The 14,380-nt window shown below is 45.5% G+C and overlaps 8 non-coding genes across 8 annotated transcripts; all 8 read right to left on the bottom strand.

Moving 5' to 3' along the window:
- Positions 1-579: 579 nt before the first annotated feature.
- On the bottom strand, positions 580-661 carry trnas-aga (transfer RNA serine (anticodon AGA)). The gene has a single exon. It is a non-coding gene; the product is annotated as a tRNA-Ser (tRNA).
- A 1,849-nt stretch (positions 662-2,510) lies between these two features.
- On the bottom strand, positions 2,511-2,592 carry trnas-aga (transfer RNA serine (anticodon AGA)). Its single transcript has one exon. It is a non-coding gene; the product is annotated as a tRNA-Ser (tRNA).
- A 1,850-nt stretch (positions 2,593-4,442) lies between these two features.
- Positions 4,443-4,524, bottom strand: trnas-aga (transfer RNA serine (anticodon AGA)). Its single transcript has one exon. It is a non-coding gene; the product is annotated as a tRNA-Ser (tRNA).
- Positions 4,525-6,377: 1,853 nt separating this feature from the next.
- Positions 6,378-6,459, bottom strand: trnas-aga (transfer RNA serine (anticodon AGA)). The gene has a single exon. It is a non-coding gene; the product is annotated as a tRNA-Ser (tRNA).
- A 1,332-nt stretch (positions 6,460-7,791) lies between these two features.
- On the bottom strand, positions 7,792-7,873 carry trnas-aga (transfer RNA serine (anticodon AGA)). Its single transcript has one exon. It is a non-coding gene; the product is annotated as a tRNA-Ser (tRNA).
- Positions 7,874-9,726: 1,853 nt separating this feature from the next.
- Positions 9,727-9,808, bottom strand: trnas-aga (transfer RNA serine (anticodon AGA)). Its single transcript has one exon. It is a non-coding gene; the product is annotated as a tRNA-Ser (tRNA).
- A 1,332-nt stretch (positions 9,809-11,140) lies between these two features.
- Positions 11,141-11,222, bottom strand: trnas-aga (transfer RNA serine (anticodon AGA)). The gene has a single exon. It is a non-coding gene; the product is annotated as a tRNA-Ser (tRNA).
- A 1,332-nt stretch (positions 11,223-12,554) lies between these two features.
- On the bottom strand, positions 12,555-12,636 carry trnas-aga (transfer RNA serine (anticodon AGA)). Its single transcript has one exon. It is a non-coding gene; the product is annotated as a tRNA-Ser (tRNA).
- Between the last annotated feature and the right edge of the window lie 1,744 nt (positions 12,637-14,380).

Genomic DNA, 14,380 nt, shown 5'->3' on the forward strand with positions numbered 1-14,380 from the left:
TGTTTGACAGTTTGGCCATTGCCCTCTGAGAGCTTTAGTTGTGAATGAAACTGCATATACACATGTATAACTCAAAAGTACAGCATGCGCTGGCCGGGAATCGAACCCGGGTCAACTGCTTGGAAGGCAGCTATGCTTACCACTATACCACCATCCCAAGGACACATGCTTTCGCAGTGCCGTGTCGCAAATCGGCGCCTGTAATTGATATCTAAAGTTCCATGCACACGGAACATGGTTTGAAGATTATTACTATCATAGAAACGCCTTTTTTTGCACGGTTTCGCTGGTCGCATTTCTTGTCCAACTGAGCAACAGGTAGGGTGGCCGAGTGGTCTAAGGCGCTGGATTTAGGTTCCAGTCTCTTCGGAGACGTGAGTTTAAATCCCACCGCTGCCAGTTCGCATGCCGAACGTCAAGAGCAGGGCTGTGTGATGTCTGTCGGCAGCGCTTCCGTTTGAGTTTAGCTTTCATAAAATACATATTCTAAATCTGGCCCTGGTCAAAAGCCAACCAGGGATTCTTTACTTCCGCCAAATGGCCTGCCAGCAGGGGCCCGTACGGGAACAACATGAACCACGTTGTTGGCAGGATTCGAACCTGGACGGGAAATTCCCAATGGATTTCTAGTCCATCGCATTAACCACTCGGCCACAACAACTCATTAGCTGCTTACGGGAACCTTTTCTTGTGCGTGTGTATGGGTTGTAGCCTTTTTTTCCTGCCGCCAAAAGTAGGAGGAGTTTTGAGGCCAAAGCGCATGCTTCTGAAATTCAGAGGGATGGCAATGTCAATCAAGAGTCCGCAGTTGAATACTTATTTACTTTGCAAAGATCGATCGATCGAAAGAAATCAAAAGCCATAGGCTTAAAAATGGGGCACTGGCAAAGTAAACAAAATCCCATCACACACTTGAGCAGAAGAAGCCATTACTCTCAGGATTTAAATCTACATGGGGAGACCCCAAAAGAACTCTTTGGCCTCATTAGTCATCCCTGTCAAGGCGTTGCTGAATAATCTCATGTGTTATAAACATCTTGGACTTAGGCTAAAATGCTATGCTGCACCTTACCACCCAAGTACGCTTGTAGTTTGGGAATTTTGTTCACTGACAATTGCCAGAAAACCTTTTTGATTCTGAAAATAGAGCTTATTTGAGCGTTTCTTCTATAACGTAACACAGCGCCATCGGAACCTTTTCTTGTGCGTGTGTATGGGTTGTAGCCTTTTTTTCCTGCCGCCAAAAGTAGGAGGAGTTTTGAGGCCAAAGCGCATGCTTCTAAAGTTCAGAGGGATGGCAATGTCAACCAAGAGTCCGTAGTTGAATACTTATTTACTTTGCAAAGATCGATCGATCGATCGAAAGAAATCAAAAGCCATAGGCTTAAAAATGGGGCACTGGCAAAGTAAACAAAATCCCATCACACTCTTGAGCAGAAGTAGCCATTACTCTCAGGATTTAAATCTACGTGGGGAGACCCCAAAAGAACTCTTTGGCCTCATTAGTCATCCCTGTCAAGGCGTTGCTGAATAATCTCATGTGTTATAAACATCTTGGACTTAGGCTAAAATGCTATGCTGCACCTTACCACCCAAGTACGCTTGTAGTTTGGGAATTTTGTTCACTGACAATTGCCAGAAAACCTTTTTGATTCTGAAAATAGAGCTTATTTGAGCGTTTCTTCTATAACGTAACACAGCGCATTCGGACCGGACCACTCGGGCTGCCTCTGTGGCGCAACGGTAGCGCGTCTGACTCCAGATCAGAAAGTTGCGTGTTCAACTTCACGTCAGCGTCATGTACTTTGTTGATTCTTGTTATAGTGGGTGAACAGCATTCACTCATTCATGTTATGGGGCTGTTTCATACCTGTCACTCCGCAATCATGCGATCTGCCAAGAGGATTAGTTCAAATGCTCTAATACTCAACTGTTTGACAGTTTGGCCATTGCCCTCTGAGAGCTTTAGTTGTGAATGAAACTGCATATACACATGTATAACTCAAAAGTACAGCATGCGCTGGCCGGGAATCGAACCCGGGTCAACTGCTTGGAAGGCAGCTATGCTTACCACTATACCACCATCCCAAGGACACATGCTTTCGCAGTGCCGTGTCGCAAATCGGCGCCTGTAATTGATATCTAAAGTTCCATGCACACGGAACATGGTTTGAAGATTATTACTATCATAGAAACGCCTTTTTTTGCACGGTTTCGCTGGTCGCATTTCTTGTCCAACTGAGCAACAGGTAGGGTGGCCGAGTGGTCTAAGGCGCTGGATTTAGGTTCCAGTCTCTTCGGAGACGTGAGTTTAAATCCCACCGCTGCCAGTTCGCATGCCGAACGTCAAGAGCAGGGCTGTGTGATGTCTGTCGGCAGCGCTTCCGTTTGAGTTTAGCTTTCATAAAATACATATTCTAAATCTGGCCCTGGTCAAAAGCCAACCAGGGATTCTTTACTTCCGCCAAATGGCCTGCCAGCAGGGGCCCGTACGGGAACAACATGAACCACGTTGTTGGCAGGATTCGAACCTGGACGGGAAATTCCCAATGGATTTCTAGTCCATCGCATTAACCACTCGGCCACAACAACTCATTAGCTGCTTACGGGAACCTTTTCTTGTGCGTGTGTATGGGTTGTAGCCTTTTTTTCCTGCCGCCAAAAGTAGGAGGAGTTTTGAGGCCAAAGCGCATGCTTCTGAAATTCAGAGGGATGGCAATGTCAATCAAGAGTCCGCAGTTGAATACTTATTTACTTTGCAAAGATCGATCAATCGAAAGAAATCAAAAGCCATAGGCTTAAAAATGGGGCACTGGCAAAGTAAACAAAATCCCATCACACACTTGAGCAGAAGAAGCCATTACTCTCAGGATTTAAATCTACGTGGGGAGACCCCAAAAGAACTCTTTGGCCTCATTAGTCATCCCTGTCAAGGCGTTGCTGAATAATCTCATGTGTTATAAACATCTTGGACTTAGGCTAAAATGCTATGCTGCACCTTACCACCCAAGTACGCTTGTAGTTTGGGAATTTTGTTCACTGACAATTGCCAGAAAACCTTTTTGATTCTGAAAATAGAGCTTATTTGAGCGTTTCTTCTATAACGTAACACAGCGCCATCGGAACCTTTTCTTGTGCGTGTGTATGGGTTGTAGCCTTTTTTTCCTGCCGCCAAAAGTAGGAGGAGTTTTGAGGCCAAAGCGCATGCTTCTAAAGTTCAGAGGGATGGCAATGTCAACCAAGAGTCCGTAGTTGAATACTTATTTACTTTGCAAAGATCGATCGATCGATCGAAAGAAATCAAAAGCCATAGGCTTAAAAATGGGGCACTGGCAAAGTAAACAAAATCCCATCACACTCTTGAGCAGAAGAAGCCATTACTCTCAGGATTTAAATCTACGTGGGGAGACCCCAAAAGAACTCTTTGGCCTCATTAGTCATCCCTGTCAAGGCGTTGCTGAATAATCTCATGTGTTATAAACATCTTGGACTTAGGCTAAAATGCTATGCTGCACCTTACCACCCAAGTACGCTTGTAGTTTGGGAATTTTGTTCACTGACAATTGCCAGAAAACCTTTTTGATTCTGAAAATAGAGCTTATTTGAGCGTTTCTTCTATAACGTAACACAGCGCCATCGGACCGGACCACTCGGGCTGCCTCTGTGGCGCAACGGTAGCGCGTCTGACTCCAGATCAGAAAGTTGCGTGTTCAACTTCACGTCAGCGTCATGTACTTTGTTGATTCTTGTTATAGTGGGTGAACAGCATTCACTCATTCATGTTATGGGGCTGTTTCATACCTGTCACTCCGCAATCATGCGACCTGCCAAGAGGATTAGTTCAAATGCTCTAATACTCAACTGTTTGACAGTTTGGCCATTGCCCTCTGAGAGCTTTAGTTGTGAATGAAACTGCATATACACATGTATAACTCAAAAGTACAACATGCGATGGCCGGGAATCGAATCCCGGGTCAACTGCTTGGAAGGCAGCTATGCTTACCACTATACCACCATCCCAAGGACACATGCTTTCGCAGTGCCGTGTCGCAAATCGGCGCCTGTAATTGATATCTAAAGTTCCATGCACACGGAACATGGTTTGAAGATAATTACTATCATAGAAACGCCTTTTTTTGCACAGTTTCGCTGGTCGCATTTCTTGTCCAACTGAGCAACAGGTAGGGTGGCCGAGTGGTCTAAGGCGCTGGATTTAGGTTCCAGTCTCTTCGGAGACGTGAGTTTAAATCCCACCGCTGCCAGTTCGCATGCCGAACGTCAAGAGCAGGGCTGTGTGATGTCTGTCGGCAGCGCTTCCGTTTGAGTTTAGCTTTCATAAAATACATATTCTAAATCTGGCCCTGGTCAAAAGCCAACCAGGGATTCTTTACTTCCGCCAAATGGCCTGCCAGCAGGGGCCCGTACGGGAACAACATGAACCACGTTGTTGGCAGGATTCGAACCTGCACGGGAAATTCCCAATGGATTTCTAGTCCATCGCATTAACCACTCGGCCACAACAACACATTAGCTGCTTACGGGAACCTTTTCTTGTGCGTGTGTATGGGTTGTAGCCTTTTTTTCCTGCCGCCAAAAGTAGGAGGAGTTTTGAGGCCAAAGCGCATGCTTCTAAAGTTCAGAGGGATGGCAATGTCAACCAAGAGTCCGTAGTTGAATACTTATTTACTTTGCAAAGATCGATCGATCGATCGAAAGAAATCAAAAGCCATAGGCTTAAAAATGGGGCACTGGCAAAGTAAACAAAATCCCATCACACTCTTGAGCAGAAGTAGCCATTACTCTCAGGATTTAAATCTACGTGGGGAGACCCCAAAAGAACTCTTTGGCCTCATTAGTCATCCCTGTCAAGGCGTTGCTGAATAATCTCATGTGTTATAAACATCTTGGACTTAGGCTAAAATGCTATGCTGCACCTTACCACCCAAGTACGCTTGTAGTTTGGGAATTTTGTTCACTGACAATTGCCAGAAAACCTTTTTGATTCTGAAAATAGAGCTTATTTGAGCGTTTCTTCTATAACGTAACACAGCGCCATCGGAACCTTTTCTTGTGCGTGTGTATGGGTTGTAGCCTTTTTTTCCTGCCGCCAAAAGTAGGAGGAGTTTTGAGGCCAAAGCGCATGCTTCTAAAGTTCAGAGGGATGGCAATGTCAACCAAGAGTCCGTAGTTGAATACTTATTTACTTTGCAAAGATCGATCGATCGATCGAAAGAAATCAAAAGCCATAGGCTTAAAAATGGGGCACTGGCAAAGTAAACAAAATCCCATCACACTCTTGAGCAGAAGTAGCCATTACTCTCAGGATTTAAATCTACGTGGGGAGACCCCAAAAGAACTCTTTGGCCTCATTAGTCATCCCTGTCAAGGCGTTGCTGAATAATCTCATGTGTTATAAACATCTTGGACTTAGGCTAAAATGCTATGCTGCACCTTACCACCCAAGTACGCTTGTAGTTTGGGAATTTTGTTCACTGACAATTGCCAGAAAACCTTTTTGATTCTGAAAATAGAGCTTATTTGAGCGTTTCTTCTATAACGTAACACAGCGCCATCGGACCGGACGACTCGGGCTGCCTCTGTGGCGCAACGGTAGCGCGTCTGACTCCAGATCAGAAAGTTGCGTGTTCAACTTCACGTCAGCGTTATGTACTTTGTTGATTCTTGTTATAGTGGGTGAACAGCATTCACTCATTCATGTTATGGAGCTGTTTCATACCTGTCACTCCGCAATCATGCGATCTGCCAAGAGGATTAGTTCAAATGCTCTAATACTCAACTGTTTGACAGTTTGGCCATTGCCCTCTGAGAGCTTTAGTTGTGAATGAAACTGCATATACACATGTATAACTCAAAAGTACAGCATGCGCTGGCCGGGAATCGAACCCGGGTCAACTGCTTGGAAGGCAGCTATGCTTACCACTATACCACCATCCCAAGGACACATGCTTTCGCAGTGCCGTGTCGCAAATCAGCGCCTGTAATTGATATCTAAAGTTCCATGCACACGGAACATGGTTTGAAGATAATTACTATCATAGAAACGCCTTTTTTTGCACGGTTTCGCTGGTCGCATTTCTTGTCCAACTGAGCAACAGGTAGGGTGGCCGAGTGGTCTAAGGCGCTGGATTTAGGTTCCAGTCTCTTCGGAGACGTGAGTTTAAATCCCACCGCTGCCAGTTCGCATGCCGAACGTCAAGAGCAGGGCTGTGTGATGTCTGTCGGCAGCGCTTCCGTTTGAGTTTAGCTTTCATAAAATACATATTCTAAATCTGGCCCTGGTCAAAAGCCAACCAGGGATTCTTTACTTCCGCCAAATGGCCTGCCAGCAGGGGCCCGTACGGGAACAACATGAACCACGTTGTTGGCAGGATTCGAACCTGCACGGGAAATTCCCAATGGATTTCTAGTCCATCGCATTAACCACTCGGCCACAACAACTCATTAGCTGCTTACGGGAACCTTTTCTTGTGCGTGTGTATGGGTTGTAGCCTTTTTTTCCTGCCGCCAAAAGTAGGAGGAGTTTTGAGGCCAAAGCGCATGCTTCTGAAATTCAGAGGGATGGCAATGTCAATCAAGAGTCCGCAGTTGAATACTTATTTACTTTGCAAAGATCGATCGATCGAAAGAAATCAAAAGCCATAGGCTTAAAAATGGGGCACTGGCAAAGTAAACAAAATCCCATCACACTCTTGAGCAGAAGAAGCCATTACTCTCAGGATTTAAATCTACGTGGGGAGACCCCAAAAGAACTCTTTGGCCTCATTAGTCATCCCTGTCAAGGCGTTGCTGAATAATCTCATGTGTTATAAACATCTTGGACTTAGGCTAAAATGCTATGCTGCACCTTACCACCCAAGTACGCTTGTAGTTTGGGAATTTTGTTCACTGACAATTGCCAGAAAACCTTTTTGATTCTGAAAATAGAGCTTATTTGAGCGTTTCTTCTATAACGTAACACAGCGCCATCGGACCGGACGACTCGGGCTGCCTCTGTGGCGCAACGGTAGCGCGTCTGACTCCAGATCAGAAAGTTGCGTGTTCAACTTCACGTCAGCGTCATGTACTTTGTTGATTCTTGTTATAGTGGGTGAACAGCATTCACTCATTCATGTTATGGGGCTGTTTCATACCTGTCACTCCGCAATCATGCGATCTGCCAAGAGGATTAGTTCAAATGCTCTAATACTCAACTGTTTGACAGTTTGGCCATTGCCCTCTGAGAGCTTTAGTTGTGAATGAAACTGCATATACACATGTATAACTCAAAAGTACAGCATGCGCTGGCCGGGAATCGAACCCGGGTCAACTGCTTGGAAAGCAGCTATGCTTACCACTATACCACCATCCCAAGGACACATGCTTTCGCAGTGCCGTGTCGCAAATCGGCGCCTGTAATTGATATCTAAAGTTCCATGCACACAGAACATGGTTTGAAGATAATTACTATCATAGAAACGCCTTTTTTTGCACGGTTTCGCTGGTCGCATTTCTTGTCCAACTGAGCAACAGGTAGGGTGGCCGAGTGGTCTAAGGCGCTGGATTTAGGTTCCAGTCTCTTCGGAGACGTGAGTTTAAATCCCACCGCTGCCAGTTCGCATGCCGAATGTGAAGAGCAGGGCTGTGTGATGTCTGTCGGCAGCGCTTCCGTTTGAGTTTAGCTTTCATAAAATACATATTCTAAATCTGGCCCTGGTCAAAAGCCAACCAGGGATTCTTTACTTCCGCCAAATGGCCTGCCAGCAGGGGCCCGTACGGGAACAACATGAACCACGTTGTTGGCAGGATTCGAACCTGCACGGGAAATTCCCAATGGATTTCTAGTCCATCGCATTAACCACTCGGCCACAACAACACATTAGCTGCTTACGGGAACCTTTTCTTGTGCGTGTGTATGGGTTGTAGCCTTTTTTTCCTGCCGCCAAAAGTAGGAGGAGTTTTGAGGCCAAAGCGCATGCTTCTAAAGTTCAGAGGGATGGCAATGTCAACCAAGAGTCCGTAGTTGAATACTTATTTACTTTGCAAAGATCGATCGATCGATCGAAAGAAATCAAAAGCCATAGGCTTAAAAATGGGGCACTGGCAAAGTAAACAAAATCCCATCACACTCTTGAGCAGAAGTAGCCATTACTCTCAGGATTTAAATCTACGTGGGGAGACCCCAAAAGAACTCTTTGGCCTCATTAGTCATCCCTGTCAAGGCGTTGCTGAATAATCTCATGTGTTATAAACATCTTGGACTTAGGCTAAAATGCTATGCTGCACCTTACCACCCAAGTACGCTTGTAGTTTGGGAATTTTGTTCACTGACAATTGCCAGAAAACCTTTTTGATTCTGAAAATAGAGCTTATTTGAGCGTTTCTTCTATAACGTAACACAGCGCCATCGGAACCTTTTCTTGTGCGTGTGTATGGGTTGTAGCCTTTTTTTCCTGCCGCCAAAAGTAGGAGGAGTTTTGAGGCCAAAGCGCATGCTTCTAAAGTTCAGAGGGATGGCAATGTCAACCAAGAGTCCGTAGTTGAATACTTATTTACTTTGCAAAGATCGATCGATCGATCGAAAGAAATCAAAAGCCATAGGCTTAAAAATGGGGCACTGGCAAAGTAAACAAAATCCCATCACACTCTTGAGCAGAAGTAGCCATTACTCTCAGGATTTAAATCTACGTGGGGAGACCCCAAAAGAACTCTTTGGCCTCATTAGTCATCCCTGTCAAGGCGTTGCTGAATAATCTCATGTGTTATAAACATCTTGGACTTAGGCTAAAATGCTATGCTGCACCTTACCACCCAAGTACGCTTGTAGTTTGGGAATTTTGTTCACTGACAATTGCCAGAAAACCTTTTTGATTCTGAAAATAGAGCTTATTTGAGCGTTTCTTCTATAACGTAACACAGCGCCATCGGACCGGACGACTCGGGCTGCCTCTGTGGCGCAACGGTAGCGCGTCTGACTCCAGATCAGAAAGTTGCGTGTTCAACTTCACGTCAGCGTTATGTACTTTGTTGATTCTTGTTATAGTGGGTGAACAGCATTCACTCATTCATGTTATGGAGCTGTTTCATACCTGTCACTCCGCAATCATGCGATCTGCCAAGAGGATTAGTTCAAATGCTCTAATACTCAACTGTTTGACAGTTTGGCCATTGCCCTCTGAGAGCTTTAGTTGTGAATGAAACTGCATATACACATGTATAACTCAAAAGTACAGCATGCGCTGGCCGGGAATCGAACCCGGGTCAACTGCTTGGAAGGCAGCTATGCTTACCACTATACCACCATCCCAAGGACACATGCTTTCGCAGTGCCGTGTCGCAAATCAGCGCCTGTAATTGATATCTAAAGTTCCATGCACACGGAACATGGTTTGAAGATAATTACTATCATAGAAACGCCTTTTTTTGCACGGTTTCGCTGGTCGCATTTCTTGTCCAACTGAGCAACAGGTAGGGTGGCCGAGTGGTCTAAGGCGCTGGATTTAGGTTCCAGTCTCTTCGGAGACGTGAGTTTAAATCCCACCGCTGCCAGTTCGCATGCCGAACGTCAAGAGCAGGGCTGTGTGATGTCTGTCGGCAGCGCTTCCGTTTGAGTTTAGCTTTCATAAAATACATATTCTAAATCTGGCCCTGGTCAAAAGCCAACCAGGGATTCTTTACTTCCGCCAAATGGCCTGCCAGCAGGGGCCCGTACGGGAACAACATGAACCACGTTGTTGGCAGGATTCGAACCTGCACGGGAAATTCCCAATGGATTTCTAGTCCATCGCATTAACCACTCGGCCACAACAACTCATTAGCTGCTTACGGGAACCTTTTCTTGTGCGTGTGTATGGGTTGTAGCCTTTTTTTCCTGCCGCCAAAAGTAGGAGGAGTTTTGAGGCCAAAGCGCATGCTTCTGAAATTCAGAGGGATGGCAATGTCAATCAAGAGTCCGCAGTTGAATACTTATTTACTTTGCAAAGATCGATCGATCGAAAGAAATCAAAAGCCATAGGCTTAAAAATGGGGCACTGGCAAAGTAAACAAAATCCCATCACACTCTTGAGCAGAAGAAGCCATTACTCTCAGGATTTAAATCTACGTGGGGAGACCCCAAAAGAACTCTTTGGCCTCATTAGTCATCCCTGTCAAGGCGTTGCTGAATAATCTCATGTGTTATAAACATCTTGGACTTAGGCTAAAATGCTATGCTGCACCTTACCACCCAAGTACGCTTGTAGTTTGGGAATTTTGTTCACTGACAATTGCCAGAAAACCTTTTTGATTCTGAAAATAGAGCTTATTTGAGCGTTTCTTCTATAACGTAACACAGCGCCATCGGACCGGACGACTCGGGCTGCCTCTGTGGCGCAACGGTAGCGCGTCTGACTCCAGATCAGAAAGTTGCGTGTTCAACTTCACGTCAGCGTCATGTACTTTGTTGATTCTTGTTATAGTGGGTGAACAGCATTCACTCATTCATGTTATGGGGCTGTTTCATACCTGTCACTCCGCAATCATGCGATCTGCCAAGAGGATTAGTTCAAATGCTCTAATACTCAACTGTTTGACAGTTTGGCCATTGCCCTCTGAGAGCTTTAGTTGTGAATGAAACTGCATATACACATGTATAACTCAAAAGTACAGCATGCGCTGGCCGGGAATCGAACCCGGGTCAACTGCTTGGAAAGCAGCTATGCTTACCACTATACCACCATCCCAAGGACACATGCTTTCGCAGTGCCGTGTCGCAAATCGGCGCCTGTAATTGATATCTAAAGTTCCATGCACACAGAACATGGTTTGAAGATAATTACTATCATAGAAACGCCTTTTTTTGCACGGTTTCGCTGGTCGCATTTCTTGTCCAACTGAGCAACAGGTAGGGTGGCCGAGTGGTCTAAGGCGCTGGATTTAGGTTCCAGTCTCTTCGGAGACGTGAGTTTAAATCCCACCGCTGCCAGTTCGCATGCCGAATGTGAAGAGCAGGGCTGTGTGATGTCTGTCGGCAGCGCTTCCGTTTGAGTTTAGCTTTCATAAAATACATATTCTAAATCTGGCCCTGGTCAAAAGCCAACCAGGGATTCTTTACTTCCGCCAAATGGCCTGCCAGCAGGGGCCCGTACGGGAACAACATGAACCACGTTGTTGGCAGGATTCGAACCTGCACGGGAAATTCCCAATGGATTTCTAGTCCATCGCATTAACCACTCGGCCACAACAACTCATTAGCTGCTTACGGGAACCTTTTCTTGTGCGTGTGTATGGGTTGTAGCCTTTTTTTCCTGCCGCCAAAAGTAGGAGGAGTTTTGAGGCCAAAGCGCATGCTTCTGAAATTCAGAGGGATGGCAATGTCAATCAAGAGTCCGCAGTTGAATACTTATTTACTTTGCAAAGATCGATCGATCGAAAGAAATCAAAAGCCATAGGCTTAAAAATGGGGCACTGGCAAAGTAAACAAAATCCCATCACACACTTGAGCAGAAGAAGCCATTACTCTCAGGATTTAAATCTACGTGGGGAGACCCCAAAAGAACTCTTTGGCCTCATTAGTCATCCCTGTCAAGGCGTTGCTGAATAATCTCATGTGTTATAAACATCTTGGACTTAGGCTAAAATGCTATGCTGCACCTTACCACCCAAGTACGCTTGTAGTTTGGGAATTTTGTTCACTGACAATTGCCAGAAAACCTTTTTGATTCTGAAAATAGAGCTTATTTGAGCGTTTCTTCTATAACGTAACACAGCGCCATCGGACCGGACGACTCGGGCTGCCTCTGTGGCGCAACGGTAGCGCGTCTGACTCCAGATCAGAAAGTTGCGTGTTCAACTTCACGTCAGCGTCATGTACTTTGTTGATTCTTGTTATAGTGGGTGAACAGCATTCACTCATTCATGTTATGGGGCTGTTTCATACCTGTCACTCCGCAATCATGCGATCTGCCAAGAGGATTAGTTCAAATGCTCTAATACTCAACTGTTTGACAGTTTGGCCATTGCCCTCTGAGAGCTTTAGTTGTGAATGAAACTGCATATACACATGTATAACTCAAAAGTACAGCATGCGCTGGCCGGGAATCGAACCCGGGTCAACTGCTTGGAAAGCAGCTATGCTTACCACTATACCACCATCCCAAGGACACATGCTTTCGCAGTGCCGTGTCGCAAATCGGCGCCTGTAATTGATATCTAAAGTTCCATGCACACAGAACATGGTTTGAAGATAATTACTATCATAGAAACGCCTTTTTTTGCACGGTTTCGCTGGTCGCATTTCTTGTCCAACTGAGCAACAGGTAGGGTGGCCGAGTGGTCTAAGGCGCTGGATTTAGGTTCCAGTCTCTTCGGAGACGTGAGTTTAAATCCCACCGCTGCCAGTTCGCATGCCGAATGTGAAGAGCAGGGCTGTGTGATGTCTGTCGGCAGCGCTTCCGTTTGAGTTTAGCTTTCATAAAATACATATTCTAAATCTGGCCCTGGTCAAAAGCCAACCAGGGATTCTTTACTTCCGCCAAATGGCCTGCCAGCAGGGGCCCGTACGGGAACAACATGAACCACGTTGTTGGCAGGATTCGAACCTGCACGGGAAATTCCCAATGGATTTCTAGTCCATCGCATTAACCACTCGGCCACAACAACTCATTAGCTGCTTACGGGAACCTTTTCTTGTGCGTGTGTATGGGTTGTAGCCTTTTTTTCCTGCCGCCAAAAGTAGGAGGAGTTTTGAGGCCAAAGCGCATGCTTCTGAAATTCAGAGGGATGGCAATGTCAATCAAGAGTCCGCAGTTGAATACTTATTTACTTTGCAAAGATCGATCGATCGAAAGAAATCAAAAGCCATAGGCTTAAAAATGGGGCACTGGCAAAGTAAACAAAATCCCATCACACACTTGAGCAGAAGAAGCCATTACTCTCAGGATTTAAATCTACGTGGGGAGACCCCAAAAGAACTCTTTGGCCTCATTAGTCATCCCTGTCAAGGCGTTGCTGAATAATCTCATGTGTTATAAACATCTTGGACTTAGGCTAAAATGCTATGCTGCACCTTACCACCCAAGTACGCTTGTAGTTTGGGAATTTTGTTCACTGACAATTGCCAGAAAACCTTTTTGATTCTGAAAATAGAGCTTATTTGAGCGTTTCTTCTATAACGTAACACAGCGCCATCGGAACCTTTTCTTGTGCGTGTGTATGGGTTGTAGCCTTTTTTTCCTGCCGCCAAAAGTAGGAGGAGTTTTGAGGCCAAAGCGCATGCTTCTAAAGTTCAGAGGGATGGCAATGTCAACCAAGAGTCCGTAGTTGAATACTTATTTACTTTGCAAAGATCGATCGATCGATCGAAAGAAATCAAAAGCCATAGGCTTAAAAATGGGGCACTGGCAAAGTAAACAAAATCCCATCACACTCTTGAGCAGAAGTAGCCATTACTCTCAGGATTTAAATCTACGTGGGGAGACCCCAAAAGAACTCTTTGGCCTCATTAGTCATCCCTGTCAAGGCGTTGCTGAATAATCTCATGTGTTATAAACATCTTGGACTTAGGCTAAAATGCTATGCTGCACCTTACCACCCAAGTACGCTTGTAGTTTGGGAATTTTGTTCACTGACAATTGCCAGAAAACCTTTTTGATTCTGAAAATAGAGCTTATTTGAGCGTTTCTTCTATAACGTAACACAGCGCCATCGGACCGGACCACTCGGGCTGCCTCTGTGGCGCAACGGTAGCGCGTCTGACTCCAGATCAGAATGTTGCGTGTTCAACTTCACGTCAGCGTCATGTACTTTGTTGATTCTTGTTATAGTGGGTGAACAGCATTCACTCATTCATGTTATGGGGCTGTTTCATACCTGTCACTCCGCAATCATGCGATCTGCCAAGAGGATTAGTTCAAATGCTCTAATACTCAACTGTTTGACAGTTTGGCCATTGCCCTCTGAGAGCTTTAGTTGTGAATGAAACTGCATATACACATGTATAACTCAAAAGTACAGCATGCGCTGGCCGGGAATCGAACCCGGGTCAACTGCTTGGAAGGCAGCTATGCTTACCACTATACCACCATCCCAAGGACACATGCTTTCGCAGTGCCGTGTCGCAAATCGGCGCCTGTAATTAATATCTAAAGTTCCATGCACACGGAACATGGTTTGAAGATAATTACTATCATAGAAACGCCTTTTTTTGCACGGTTTCGCTGGTCGCATTTCTTGTCCAACTGAGCAACAGGTAGGGTGGCCGAGTGGTCTAAGGCGCTGGATTTAGGTTCCAGTCTCTTCGGAGACGTGAGTTTAAATCCCACCGCTGCCAGTTCGCATGCCGAACGTCAAGAGCAGGGCTGTGTGATGTCTGTCGGCAGCGCTTCCGTTTGAGTTTAGCTTTCAT

The sequence above is a fragment of the Eucyclogobius newberryi genome, unplaced genomic scaffold (assembly GCF_026437365.1).
Source record: "Eucyclogobius newberryi isolate DKJ021-1_F unplaced genomic scaffold, fEucNew1.0.hap1 SCAF_11, whole genome shotgun sequence".
Classification (NCBI taxonomy): Eukaryota; Metazoa; Chordata; class Actinopteri; order Gobiiformes; family Gobiidae; genus Eucyclogobius; species Eucyclogobius newberryi.